General features: G+C 47.1%; 2 long non-coding RNA genes across 2 annotated transcripts; both read left to right on the forward strand.

Moving 5' to 3' along the window:
• Nucleotides 1-1,585: 1,585 nt before the first annotated feature.
• On the forward strand, nucleotides 1,586-2,375 carry LOC135806941 (uncharacterized). The gene is made up of 3 exons (XR_010551359.1): nucleotides 1,586-1,794; nucleotides 1,984-2,069; nucleotides 2,250-2,375. It is a non-coding gene; the product is annotated as an uncharacterized LOC135806941 (long non-coding RNA).
• A 1,910-nt stretch (nucleotides 2,376-4,285) lies between these two features.
• LOC135806942 (uncharacterized) lies at nucleotides 4,286-13,153 on the forward strand. Its single transcript, XR_010551360.1, has 3 exons — nucleotides 4,286-5,106; nucleotides 11,398-11,532; nucleotides 12,679-13,153. It is a non-coding gene; the product is annotated as an uncharacterized LOC135806942 (long non-coding RNA).
• The last annotated feature ends 721 nt before the right edge of the window (nucleotides 13,154-13,874 follow it).

Genomic DNA, 13,874 nt, shown 5'->3' on the forward strand with positions numbered 1-13,874 from the left:
GAAAATCAACGCGAGTGACCTGCTGCTCACGTCGAAATTTGGAGTTTTACGCCAAATTTGACGTGAAATTGCGCGTCACGTCGGAAATAACGTGCATCTCTCTATTGTGTAGTGTGTCCCTCCAGGAAATCGCGATTCCACGGATGCAACAAATTTCGCGATTTTGGCCCAATCCCGCGATTTTCTGAAAAATCCGCGATTTCCCGCGTTTTTTGTTGTTTTCTGCACTTCTTTTTACATTTTGATGCACTTTTCACGCAGCATACACTGCTTTCCGGTACCCTGTACGTACATGTACATACCGCATGTAGGTTATTTGCACAGCACACAAATAGCGATTCTAAGGATGCAACAAATTTCGTGATTTGGCCCAAATCTGGAATTTTCTGCCAATAATTCCGCGAGCTCCTGGCAAGTTCCGCACTTTTCGCCGCATTTTTTTGTTGTTTTCTGCCGCAATTGATTGCGTCCGTTTTCGAGAATTTGTCCGCAAATTCCCACAGGGATAGTGTATTGAGCAGGAGTGGTGGTTTTTGCCGGTTTACCGATTGCAAGGTTCGACATGCTTCTCGTGTGCTTCGGACGGCAGTCCTCAGTAAGTCAAGTGTCGGCAGCGCGAGTTCCAACCTGAGGAGCAGCCATCTTTTTTTTCGGATATTACCGGTATACCGCCGACGTCGCAATATCCTAGTTTCGCAGGTATGGCCGAGCAGTTTAGGAAGCCTAGCGTATGAGCTGCAAAGCGCATGGCATGGTTTTCTGTGATAGCCGCCTTCCATTAATGCATTGCGCTGCTGTATTCCGTCCAGAGATCGAGATGCATGGATGTATCGAAGCTGTGGCGAGTTTTAATGGACTCGTCGACGTATCCATACTTGAGTCTTCAATAAACATAATTATATGTACGACTCGTACCCGTATTGCATTAGTATAGTGTTCCTTCTTCGAGAGCAGGTCACGACTGATTTTCGTTCCTTCGTGTGCTAGCGGACCCCTGCGTGGTTTGCGTTTTGATGAGCCAGCGATTGCGGTTCGGTCGATCGGGTCGAGGTGTGAAGATCTACGGACGTCTGTTCGAGCCGAATCTGCCGGCGCACTGACTGCTGTTCGCGCAGTCTAGAATCTTCTGAGTAGATCTACGTCTAGTGCTACTAGTTTGAGTGTCCGTAGGCTAGGCTGCATCTAATGCTAGCAGACGAGCAATTACTTCCCAACCAGGTGATTGTCGTTGTCTGGTGGAATTCTCTAGCTCTGTACAGAAGTCACCGTGCCACGTGCTAACTACGTGTCAGTAGCTGATTGGCCCATTTCAAAGTTCACACCAGACCGCGATGTCCTTCGCCATGCATTAGCGAGTGCTTTACACGATGAAGCGGTTGTATTGTTACTGGTACAGTGGTAGACCACGCGGCTAGCACTGCTAGACTGCAACGGGCAAGGGCCGTTGGACGGCTTCCGAGAATCGTATGGTGTGAGGTCAAAGTTCACGCTCGAAGAATGCTAGCAGCTGCATCCGCTCGCCAGCGAGGCCGGGTTGAATCAACTAACTAATATTACTTTTTCCTTGTAGATCAAGAACATGCTTCATTCTTCGTTGTTGTTTGGAAGGAAGGACGTGATGTCCTTCTTCTCCGTTTGCTTTCTTTGAGGCAAATCCGAGACACTGTAAAGCCGGCCAGCATTTGATAGGTGTATACAGAGCAAAGATAAGATGTAGTCGAGAGACTTATTTCTGAAGGATTCCGACTATCGTGTGCAGGTTTCTCAACTGGAGCGCCACGGGAAGCGAAGAAGGTACATTTTGGCCTTCATCTCTTTCACCACGTGTTGTGTATTCCTCGCCAACCTTCTTTACGCTTTATAGGAACACTCCTGCCCGCATAACAACATGTGGCGTCTTCGTGTGGGTCCGCTGTAAAAATAAAACACTGTCCTGTGATGATTCAGCGTTGTCTTCTGTTGTCTTTCTCTTTTTCTTTGCAGCCAAGGAGTGTATCAAGAGGCTTGATGCGCATGCGCGGTGTGACGGCGGCAAACTTCTGGCTGCATCTTTTTACATTTCCCAAGAGGTAAGAATTTCCTTTGTTGACTATCCCTCTTATGTCGTAAGGGGATTCTGGTGTCCTAGTTGACCACCTTATTGAATCGTGAATAGGATGCATCTCCACTTTCTCCCTCACTCTTGCCAACTAGCAGTTCAACAAGCACACGATTATCTACTAACAAGCGTTATTTCTGTTGTTTTGTAGGAAAACATGTTGCTGTGTACCGCTAGCTATTGCGGACACTGGGATTGCCCTGCGGGTGCGCCACTCATATCACCTTGTCGGTCACAAACAACTGCTACGCTGTCGTACCGTCCGGATGTTTTGCGGCCAGAACCTTTGGAACTCAAGGTATCCGTCGCTGGAAGGGGTGCTCTCCTTTCGTTCAGGTACAGTACCCATGTTGGATCAGTTTTACTACAATGCCTTTGTTCGTGTTTTCACTGCTCCTTCCTAGCTGCATTTTGCGTTTCTGGCATCGACGCCAAATAGGATCTGGGTCATGAAGCTGTAGCTTTATGAGTTTCCACTCAAGCCTATCTATTTCCATTTGGGAAGACAGCACAGGATGTGCGCTCTTACAACTCCTTTCGCACTGCTGGTATTGCCTCTCATAAAAAAGAGATTTGTTCGACTATATCGTGGCGCTGTTTCAGAAACCTAGCGACGGTTTGTTGCTCCACCTTGGGACCTATCTGTCCATACAGCTTATGCATGTGTTGTGTGTGTGTGTGAGGGGGGGGGGGGGGGGGGGTATGATTCCTTCTGCTATTGCTTGGTGTTTATGGTTCAGTATCTCCTGTCGTGGTCCTGGAAATCCGGTCGAATGACTAGGGCCGGCGCCCTCAGTGTGTACAGAACGTTGCATGCAGTGCATAATTATGTTGTTCGTATGCGTACTCACGGCTTCATGGCCAGCGCCCTGGGGCCGCTTGACCCACGACCGGATTTCCAGGTGCATGCCAGTAGTTAGGATAATGACATAGATCAACCGAAATCAGGAGCCTGTAAAATGTGCTAAATGTTTGCTTTTTTATCATTTTATTTCTTTTATCTGCTTTTCATGATTTTCCAATAATCACCACTAAACTGACTAATTTCTAAACCTAATATCGAGAGTACCTTTACTGTAATGTTGATGGATACTCCACTGAACAGTAATATCCTTATCTAAAAGCTAATTCTTTTATAAACCGAGCTAATAAGTTTAGAATGCTGCTGATCTTCGGCAGAAACATAACCTGAACCTAAAACTACAATATACGCCAAACAGTGAAGTAAATGCTGCTGATTTCCAGCAGATAGATTCGCTGGAGCTGACCTAATCCATATTAAATTTTGTTGCTAAAACTGCTATTCGAACTAACCATACAGTTAAATACTGCTGAAGTTAAAGGGGAAGTTAAGGCAAAAATTAAAATTTCACCAGTTGTAGTCTTCGGGGTGCTGAGTTGAATGGTCGTGGTCCGAGGAAGCTGAGACGCTCCCTTCCTACTTGAATACCAATCGAACTCGCGCACTTCCACCGAAACTGGGTGACTGCGCCCTACTAGATGGGGATTTGTATGCAAAATGTCACTAAAAGCGCCATTTCGTTCTTATAAAAGCACGGATGACCGCGATTGGCCCATATGTTGTAGTCTTTTGGACGCTGAGTCGACTGGTTTTGGTCGGAAAAGGCTGCGATGCAGCGTTCCTCCTTTATTCCCAATCGAACATGGTTGAAGAAGCGGTCACGTGGTTCTGGGTGCCCAAATCACCTGGTCACCACGCCAGCAGGTGGCAACTTTCACACGAAGGTTGAACTCGAGTTCAACTCGAGTGACAGGACTGCACCCAAAAAAGGTCAAACAGGCTAGTAAGTTGTACCCTGCAGGCACGGTGACCAGGTGACTGGTGTACGCAGGAGCACGTGACCGCTTCTTCAACCATGTTCGATTGGGAATAAATGAGGAACGCTGCATCGCAGCCTTTTCGGACCAAAACCAGTCGACTCAGCGTCCAAAAGACTACAACATATGGGCCAATCGCGGTCATCCGTGCTTTTATAAGAACGAAAAGGCGCTTTTAGTGACATTTTGCATACAAATCCCCATCTAGTAGGGCGCAGTCACCCAGTTTCGGTGGAAGTGCGCGAGTTCGATTGGGATTCAAGTAGGAAGGGAGCGTCTCAGCTTCCTCGGACCACGACCATTCGACTCAGCACCCCGAAGACTACAACTGGTGAAATTTTAATTTTTGCCTTAACTTCCCCTTTAATAAGAACTACCGTAGTTACGCGCATATAAGCCCATGGGCCTATATCCGCATATAAGCCCACCTCCGTTTATAGGCCCATGGGCTAATAAACAGACCCAGACACCGTAGTACAGCATGTCAGTGCAGACTACATTACCAGCACCGGTACCTACAGTAGGCGGACAACCGCGCATGGACTTGTACTTTTTGACGTGCCAGCTGCCTTCAAAATTCGAATATAGGCCCAGGGCTAAAAAACGAACCATTATTACTGATTTTTTCCCCCGGAAAATGCATTATTTCGTATATTAGCCCATGGGCTTATATGCGCGGAACTACGGTATGGCTAAAATTCCAATCAGAACTAATTGATTAACATAGGAATACTCATAAGAAGGAGGGAAACTTGGTAACTGCATGAGCTGTATGGGCGATAACTCCATGGCAATATAAGTTTTCACCATCTTCTGAGAAGGTTGTGAATCCTGGCTTCAAAGCAACAAATAGTGCAACGAAATTCTGCCAATTCAATGTTCGCCATGATCCATTGTGGTTGCGACATCCTGTGCTAGCTCTCTTATGTACTTTCCCTGTAGTTCACGTACTTTTGTGGATGATCTATTAGTTGCAGATGTCCTTTTCAGCTGGATGAGTGTAATGCTTGTTTGGTATCACAGAATCCTAATGTTCTGCATTTCTCTCTTTGTTCCCTTCCAATGACCACATGGGCATGGGAGAGTGTATTCCAGGATGCAGGACTGCAATGACACGCTCTCTCACTGGCGGCCGTGTTTGTGAGCCATCTGTCACTCAGTGTGCACAGGTAGGCAGCTTCGTGGTGTATATGTGTTGAGTTCGAAACAGGACGACTGACGACATATCCAGACATTACAACGGGAACAGGTAGGTTGGGGGAACGACATTTATTATAGACGACGAGACAAGAGACCAAGACGAACGAAACGACTACATTGTGATTATTGACGAGTGAGGAAAGAGAGAGAGAGATCAAGTCTGAACGGCAAGATAAAGGGCCTGGGTAGCTATGGCAAATATGGGCGCGCAAGTAGCTACCCAGGCCAACGGAGCAAAAGGAGACAAAAGGTGCGTACGCAAGTGCATGCAGGCCAGCTAGAAAAGGTACGGGAGGGGGTACCTAACATATGTGTTAGACTCGGTAGGCAGTCGGGAGTCAGGTATGCAGTCTAAATCCTGAAACAGTCGGACGGTATGCCCCTACAGCATCTATAGATAGTGTAGTTGTATTCCCGGTAGGCAGTCACTGTCCTACCCAATATTGTAGACAGCAAGCTGTTTCAGCCATAAAGGCCCCATCAGTATAGATAGTGTAGTTGGATCCCCAGTATGCAGTCACTGTCCTACCCAATGTTGTAGACAGCAAGCTGTTTCGGCCATATAAGCTATCTTCTTTTTTCATTGCTTTTGCTGCGTGTTTGTGGCCGTGACGCCGAGACCTCAGGTCGCCAGAGTCATCGATGCCCCACCATCACTGCTGCGTCTCGGTGCAGCGCCTGCTCATTAGTTGTCACGTTTATCCTAGTCTCTGTACCATTGTCTTTACTTATCCTTTTCGAGCTGGTTATGTGAACATAGTAAAAAAAGAATATAGAAAAAAGCCCCATCAGTACAGCTATGAGCTTTAAAATTATTATTATTATTATAAGCACTATCGCGATGTAAGCGGGGATGCCTACTTCACTTGTGCCATCCAGGATGATGATAAAGAGAAAGACAAACAGAAAGCTCAGAATCTTGAAGAACAATGCTGTAGAGCACAATAGCTGTGATCGATAGGATGTGCTACAGAATGGTGAAAATTACTAGTTCATTGATATAATAGCTGGCGAGCCAAGACAGAAAAGGCTGGTGCACCCTGAAGGCAACTTGCTAGAACCAAACTGTTCAAACCACTCCAGACCGATTATTCAGAAATGAGCTTTAAAAGCAAAGATTAAAATCAAATTTTCACCAGTTGTAGTCTTCGGGGTGCCGCCACTGCATTATGCTGGCGTGCTGGGCGGGAAGAGCCTCTGCCAGGTCAGTCGTCCATTTGCACGGTGCTTGTTGAGCCGGTCTTAAACCAGGTGTAGCGTTGGGCGTAGCGTTGCTGGTTGAATATATCCAGCTGAAGAAGAATTTGCAGGTGTTGAGCGAGTATACCCACTCACATACGTACCATTGGAACGCGTATAGCCACCGACACTTTAGTTCCATCAGACCGAGTATAGACATCCACATGTACAAAGTCTTCAACGCCTGTTGAACGTGATGGGTTAGGTGTTGATGTGGTAGCTGTGCTTGACGATTCGCGAGTGCCGCCTGCTGGAGAAGAGGACGAGGAACATAACGTTGCCGGTCTAATAATATTATATCCAGCTGAAGAAGAATCTGACGGCGCTGTACGAGTAGGCGCTGAACGAGTAGGCGCTGATTGAGTAGGCGCTGAACGAGTAGGCGCTGAACGAGTAGGCGCTGAACGAGTAGGCGCTGATTGAGTAGGCGCTGATTGAGTAGGCGCTGTACGAGTAGGCGCTGAACGAGTAGGCGCTGAACGAGTAGGCGCTGATTGAGTAGGCGCTGAACGAGTATGTCCACTGACATTTGTGGTCTTTGGAGGAGCCACACCACGAGCACTTCTTACTGTTGCTCGAGTCTCGTTGGGACTTGACCTGTGGTCGCTTTCCCGTCGATCCGTAACTTGCGTAAGCAGGGGACTTGCCGTGTTTCCGTTGCGGTGAGGTAGTTGGAGCAGCTTGGCTCACCCGGGGCGTTTGCTGGGCGACCTCGGCGTTTACGGACTCCGTTTTGCGTGCCAAGCTCACGGCAGTCTCGAGTGTCAGCTGAGTGTCATCCTCGAGCTGTAGCTTCTTCGAAACTTCTCGGTTCGTCATATGGGCCACTAACCTGTCGCGGATACGCTCATCAGACTTGTCAAACGCGCAGTATTTGGCTGCGGCACGGAGACGACGCACATACTCTTCCACGGATTCACCTGGGTTCTGGACACACCTTTCAAACAATGTCCGTTGGTGGATTACGTTTACACCCGGGCGAAAATACTTGTCAAAGGCCTCCAGTACCTTGTCGAGTTTCTTCTTATCATCCGCGGACAGAGATAGAGACTCAAAGATTGGATCGGCTTCGGCTCCCATGGAGTAAACTAATGTGTCTACTTGGCGTTGTCCGTCCGCCTCGTCCAATTTGGACAAAGAACTAAAGCGTTCAAAACGGGTCTTCCAGAGTGGCCATGCTTCTGGGGTGGAGAAATCGAACGGGGCAGGTACAGGAAATTTGGCAGACGACATGACTAACTGGTACTTCTGACACCATGTAATGTTCCTGAGTGAACATCAAGTTAGTTCCTGCACTCCATAGATCAACTTCACTCCACAAGTCCCAGACAACAACTAAAGTTTATTTACATAGAACAACAAAAGAAAAAGATGCACAACCAGGATCCATATATGTACAGAGTACGGGAATGCATATGGGTAACCGATCCTGGAACGGATCGGGTACAACAACGGGACCACAACAGTAGCCGCTGACATTCACAGAGCCTCCTCCTCCTTTGCTACGAGGCATGCCGCAATGGAACTGCAAGGTTTGACTCTGTGAGCCCTTCGACAAGGTTTGGAATATTGATGCTCACGGTGGCCGGTGTTTTTACTAGTGATTGATTGAATGTATTTACTTCGCTACTACTACTACTACTACTACTACTACTACTACTACTACTACTACTACTACTAGTGGCCACGGGTTGTCTTAGAACTACAGCATACTTGCACGTAACTTCGGCCCGGTCCCACATGCACTTGAGAGTTGCGGATCCGCTGCAGCGGTGTCGCAACAGCGTGTATCACCATGGAAACTGCGAGTAGCGGAACTTCCGCCGTGGCAGAAAGTTCAAATCCGCTACTCCAAAAATTTTTGGAGCGTATACTCTCCTGCGGAAGTTCCGCTCCTGCGACACTCTGACATAGTGAGCGATTTGTGTTGTTCGATTTTATTTTCGATCATGAAGTGGACAGTTTGACTTTAGTCAGAGCAGCTACGGCTACAGTTGTACATGTATGTTGAAGTCAAGACTCGTTTGGCCAAGGGATGAAGAGAGATACGGAGCGATAGGTGGATAGCCGAGAAGCTGAAACCGACGGCTGCGGCGTCGGCCAAAGACCAAATCCCGGACCTGTGAGCAGCCAAGCATGGCCATCATGTAAAACCACGCAGTCGGACCACTGTGATGTAGGTCTAGCAAGAGCGATACATGTACCACTATTACCAGTATCTGTAGCAGTTACCATTGCCATTGGTTATCGTCGACGTGCTGCTCAACAAGTTCGTACTAGTATTCAGCAACAAAATGTCGCTGCGGTCTCCATTGCCTGTCGACAACGTCTCGCCAATCGACCTCTACCCAACGGAAAATCCATTCTTTCAGATTACTAGTATAGTATACAGAACAAAGACTCAAAGTCAACAATACCGAACCCACGACATGTAGCTAATGCTTGATACTCAACAAAAACAACGACCTGTCCAACACCCAGTATCTACATCAACAGTACATCAGTGCTGCGTTGATGTGTCCACAAAGGACGAAACAGTTCTGTCCACAGACACAGTACTGACTGTACACCATCAGTACGTGCACGCGTACTTCGAAGTGAAAGCATGCTTGAGTTGCAGGAGAGCTGCACTGAATTTTTTGGAAGTCAGAGAGGCGCGCTCGCTTCGTTCGCCGTGCACGCGTGAGCATGTGAGACCACGCGAGCATTTTGTCGCAGGAGAGGTGCGACACCACTCCCGCAAGACCTTGTCGCACCAGCGGATCCGCCACTGCATGTGGGACCGGGCCCTTAGATGGGAATTTGTATGCATTTTCACTAACAATGCCATTTTGTTCTTATATAAAAGCAGATGACCGCGATAGACTCATATATTGTAGTCTTTTGGATGCTGAGTCGATTTGGTTTTGGTCCGAGAAGGCTGCAGTGCAGCGCTCGGCCCTTATTCCCAATCGAACATGATTGAATAATCCATGTGCTCATGCATACACCAGTCACCTGGTCGCTGTGCCTGCAGGGTACAACTTACAGCCTGTTTGGGCGCGTTCCTGTCACTCGAGCTCAACGTTGGTGTGAAAGTTTTAGTCTGCAGGCACGGTGACTAGGTTACTGGTGTACACATGAGCACATGTTCGATTTGGAATGAGGGCCGAACGCTGCATCGCGGACTTGAAGCAGAAGTTAAAATCGAGAAGTTGAAATCATAAACTCGGATGGAGAGCCAAGGGTTAAAATTTAAAAAAAGAGGACCAAAAGTTTACAAGTTATCCGTTTTGTCCAACACTAACGGTTATAAGTAGAATACTGTTGAGTCAAAAATGTGCAACAATTAGCACAAAACTGACCGATTAGATCATGACATTCAACCACCTGATGAGCTGCATCACGTCTAGAATGCGCAAACCAGCAGCCTTCCAACTTGGAAGGTTCTACACTGGTGCTACACCATTTTATAAACTTGTATTTGTACCAAAGGTCTAGCGCCACACGAATTTCTTTCCTTGCCCAGAGCTAGCTGGCCCCCAAACCCTGTCAAGTTCTACCAAAATGTCTACTGACTAGGTGGTGGTGGTGGTATCATTTTCATTAGCTTCAGTTCAGCGAGCGAAAGACTCCAACGCAGCAAACTGTTCTCCTTGTGTCCTTGTGGCTACTTCCTCTGTTAAAAAAAACTTTGTGATGGATTTTTGAGGGACTGGTTTTGCGCACAAACTGCCATAAATTGAGTCGAAATCACTTTCTCGGCCTTCCCTGGCATGCCATGAAAGAGATGCGATGCAAGGAAAGCGACCTTTCACAACAAGCCGAGCGGAATCGATGGTTGCGCTGTGGCAACAAAGGTGATGACAGCCATGGCGAGCCAAACTGATATTCCACTTCTCCGAGGGCATTATGCGCTGCTTGGCCTCTCTAGTACTGAGTTTGAGAGTGATAGAGAGCGATAGAACGGAGCAGCAAGCCCACATAGTGAGCAAGTTCTGAGCTGCTCAGATCCCACAAACACAATGAAATGATTCTGAATTCAAGCTCAACCGGCACAGAGCCCAGATTCGAATGCTGATGACCATGCATTCTTTAGAAGTCTGCAGTCCGACGTGAGTCTCGTGGCTAAGGAGAATTGAAGGGACTTGCAAGCCGGTGCCGTTCAGTGCTGGCAGGAGTATCCATCAGAGAAAATGGAATCAGTTTGGCTGTGCCTTTACTCATTTTGTGTAGTTCTGGAGAGTGGAGGTGAAACCAGGAAGTCGTAAAATATTTTGAGGACGCCCTGGTGGAAACGAGTTATTGCCACAGCGGCGAACCACGCAGCTTGAATGCCAGCTAACTAGAACGACGGCGACATCACCAAAGTTCAGCGAAGTGTGATCAAAGAAGCTGAAGCAAGGCTGAAAAGAGCTGAACAAGAACTGAGAGATGACGACTCGCGTGCAGCAGATGACGACGGCGACGCAGGGTCAAAAATGAGTCAAGCGAAAGCAACGCAAACTGAACTTTCTGCTTCGCCAACAATTTCTCTTGTACAGACGCTGTACATAGGCTGAACTACCTTCATCCAGTGATTTACAGTCGATACTAACTTTTCTTCACCTGTTCTAAGCGTTTTCATATCCATCAAAATCCATCACGAAGTTTTTGTTAACGGAGGAAGTAGTTGAATTCTGAGACACAGTTAAAGCTATCCAGCGCAGTCCATGATTGCTGGATCAAGCGAACAGTTAATCTTTCCAAAAATCCAACTGACAAAAACATGGACTGCATACAGGAAACGTTTCCACTTTCTACAGGGAAAGTTCCGTAACTTCGACAGTGTCATAAAAAAATACTGCTAGGTCATGAGTTAGAATCCCTGCTGGACTTCAGCTGTTTATAGGACATCGATTGCCTGCTGATTCCAACATATTTTTGAACAGAAATGTTGAGTCCAGCGTGGATGTTATTGCACGAGGGATTCTCCTGTTGTTGTCCATCAACTCCTCATTTCCTTCTCTGGGGTTTCTCGTGCATTTGCGTTTTCACTCCAGCTATGCTCATCACCAGGTGGGTGCAGTAGACAGACGTGCAAGGATTTCCCACGGTAGGTCATTGATGATCGTCACTTATGCGCAACTTCACTATACCTGGATACCACTGATTCCTGTCAGATCATGCTCCTGACGGTACGTAGATGTCTGCTGTGCAGTTTTCTGCTGGTGTGATGGTTTTAGTGCATGTGTTGGTGATTATGTCGAACAGCACTGGTAGGCCATTATTACCTTGTTCACAAATCTAACTTCCTGCCCCCACAGATTGTCTGCATTCTACAGCTGTAGTCTTTTCATGTTTTTGGTGACCAAAATTATCAATGGGAAAGGGGAAGCCTAAAATCAAATTTTCACCAGTTGTAGTCTTCGGGGTGCTGAGTCGAATGGTCTTGGTCCGAGGAAGCTGAGACGCTCCATTCCTCCTTTATTCCCGATCAAACTCACGCACTCTCACCGAAACTGGGTGACTGCACCCTACTAGATGGGGATTTGTATGCAAATGGTCACTAAAAGCGCTATGTCGTTCTTATAAAAGCACGGATGACCGCGATTGGCCCATATGTTGTAGTCTTTTGGACGCTGAGCCGACTGGTTTTCGTCCAAGAATGCTGCGTTCATTGCAGCAGCGTTCCTCCTTTATTCCCAATCGAACATGGTTGAACAAGCGGTCACGTGCTCCTGCGTACACCAGTCACCTGGTCACCGTGCCAGCCTACCGCCTGCAAGGTACAACTTACAGCCTGTTTGACCTTTTTGGGCGCACTCCTGTCACTGGAGTTGAACTCGAGTTTTAAAAAAAAGCCGAAGCCTAAATCAAGGGGGTCTCCGAGAACAAATATACGTGTACAATAGGGTGCAATTCTTAAAAGGAAGAAAAATATTAAGATAAAAAAGAGTTGAACCTTAGTGTGAAAGTTGTCGCTTGCTGGCCCGTTGACCAGGTGACTTGGGGCCTTGCCTCATGAGTTTGAATCCACTGGTTGTCATGCTAACTGTGCACCTGCTGCTGTCGCGATACTCTGTTGCGCGTGATCTTCACTGTGATGCACATAGCATCCAAGCTGCGACTGCAATACTCATTCTGAATATAGTTTTCACGTGCTCCTAGCTGCCATTGGGAGTTGCACTTGGGTGTGGGGCAAGTCTGCAAAAACCCCTCCCCCTCCCATGGCTCTCCTATTCAAAGACCTTGGAATGCAACCCTGCTGTGTTTGCCAATACGCTTTTGGTCTACGCTGGCTTTAGGTATAACATGTCTGATTCTTATGTGTCAACTTGTAGATTGTCTCTTGAGGCCCTCTGGAGTGCTCCACAGTCACCAGTGGTGTGTACTGTCCAATCGAGGAGTCGCTGGAATGGATTCTTGCTAAGTACTCCCACTCTTGTGTGCAGTACCCCATATACACCACCCCTGTCTACATCTCTTCTCCACTGTTCATGGCTCTACTTAGGACAGATCATGCAAGAAATATTTGCAGCAATTGTACCATCTTGGACTGCCAAAGGGGGAGAAGGTTGGACCTATCAATCAATAATTCAGCTTACAACGATACAAAGTTCAAGGTTATTATGGCCTAGATAACTAGTCGAGGTAGACCTACTTTGTGAACCCTGTAAGTCAAATCAATAGCAGCTATGGACTACATAATGGGAAATTTCAACCTTCCATGCCATTTTTGTTTACACCTTCTCCCTATAAATGTGTGAGTTTTTTTGACGGGTGGTTTCTCTTAGCTGCCAGCCACGTAATGGATGGTTCCTTGTACGGTGTGTGTGTGGGAGGGGGGGGGGGGTGAGCTATGGTGAGCTACGTTCTGTGTTATGTGTGTGTGATATTCCAGGTCAACATGTCAAGTTTCCCCATCCTTCACCGTCCTCCAAAAGGGAGCAGTACATTGTGGCAATCTACGGTTGCAGCAGTGTTTTGCCAAAATAATGACAGGTGTTCCGTTCCATCCTGGGCTTGGAGGGATACTAGGCAGGGCAGGGCAGGGGGGGGGGGAAATGAGATCTGCTGGTGATTCCATGACAATTCCGGTTTCTGGTCTAAACAGGCTGGAAACAAAACAAATATTGCACAGATGTGTGCAAAATACTTGTGAAAACGTTGCTTGAGGTCCATGGCTATGATGTTTTCGTCACAGCAATGGGTTGTGAACAAAACAAATCTGATGTCTAAGGTGCAGACAGCGATTTTGAACAGTACAGTTGGTATTCAAAAGTTGCATACTAGAGCGATTTGTGAATGGCAGACAGGAATTGAACATAACCACCAAAGATTAAATGTTCCATCTCCATGTTGTATAATTATAAGGAATGCACCGTAAGTAAATAACATTTGTGCGCATGATATTGAGTTTGCTTGATACTCTGCTAATGGTTTCCCATCCTTGCATTGAACAGAACAATCCCTGATTAAAGTTGTACCTGCATGGCTGCTTTTCACTCCAAACAGATGCCATCACACTGCCGAACAT

This window comes from Sycon ciliatum, chromosome 1 (assembly GCF_964019385.1).
Source record: "Sycon ciliatum chromosome 1, ocSycCili1.1, whole genome shotgun sequence".
Classification (NCBI taxonomy): Eukaryota; Metazoa; Porifera; class Calcarea; order Leucosolenida; family Sycettidae; genus Sycon; species Sycon ciliatum.